This window comes from Zingiber officinale, chromosome 2A, assembly GCF_018446385.1.
Source record: "Zingiber officinale cultivar Zhangliang chromosome 2A, Zo_v1.1, whole genome shotgun sequence".
Classification (NCBI taxonomy): Eukaryota; Viridiplantae; Streptophyta; class Magnoliopsida; order Zingiberales; family Zingiberaceae; genus Zingiber; species Zingiber officinale.
The window spans coordinates 34,041,949-34,042,996 of record NC_055988.1 but is presented as its reverse complement, the minus strand read 5'-3'; the positions used below and the strand labels follow the sequence as shown (position 1 = coordinate 34,042,996).

The 1,048-nt window shown below is 36.5% G+C and overlaps 1 non-coding gene across 1 annotated transcript; it reads right to left on the bottom strand.

Annotated features, from left to right (window-relative positions):
* Positions 1 to 245: 245 nt before the first annotated feature.
* On the bottom strand, positions 246 to 443 carry LOC122044677. The gene has a single exon (XR_006129699.1). It is a non-coding gene; the product is annotated as a U2 spliceosomal RNA (small nuclear RNA).
* Positions 444 to 1,048: the final 605 nt, after the last annotated feature.

The window sequence follows — 1,048 nt, the reverse complement described above, 5'->3', positions numbered from 1 at the left end:
TTTCATCTAAGAAAATATCAATTTATTCAATTCTAATTTTAAAATTTATTATTCATTAACTAAAAAATAATAATTAAATCAGTAAAAAAATTCAATTATATTTATGTGTTTTATATTTATTTTTAAATATATAAAATTTTAAGATTTAATTTCATGGACTGTATTTAATAATTTTAAAAAAAACTTAATTTAATTTAAAATTTTAATTTAAATTGGTCGGGTGCGCCGAACCCTTGCAATAGTGCAACACAGGGGCCGAACCCCTGCAATAGTGCAACACAGGGATGACACGCGAAGGATCCAATAGCAAGCTACTGTAATGATCCCTCCCCAAAACAAAAATTAATTTAATATCATAGTGAACCAATGGTCCACGTATCAGATATTAAACTGATAAGAACAGATACTACACTTGATCTTAGCCAAAAGGCCGAGAAAGGTATGAATGAGAAAGTTCCATAGCCTCTTCTTTTATAGCACTAGTTCCACTCCGTCAATCTAAAACAAACAATATGGGACTAAATTCTAAACCTTAAACTCTAAACTCCATCTAGTATAAATGGTCATTACAACTTTTTATTGTTTGTAAATAGAGGCGAGAGTACAACTCCACCTGGTCTAAATGACCATTAGAGTTTTTTAAAGAGGCGAGAGTACACTGCAAACCGTAATCTTTCTCATGTCTCCTTCTACTTGGCCGCGGAAAAGAAAGGAGAGTCTTGTTGCTTGTGATTTTGTTCTGGAGGCAGTTAAGGTTTGTTGCTTCGCCGCTGTAGCTGCGTTTGACATGCAGGATCTCTCCTCCGTCGATCACCCTCTCTCCACCTCGCTCCCTTGTAAGCTGATCAAATTCTTCACCGAAGCTGTCTGTGGGTTTGATCCCCCGATTCACTCGACTCGTCACTAGTCGGCTTCAGATGTCGATCCTATAGGAAATGGGAACGTGGGAATATGCCCACGTTCCCTACTACTCATAATGGAAAAGTCCATTATATCCTTGGGTTATTTTCCTTTATAAGGGGTGTGTCCAAGGATCATGGGAGATGAT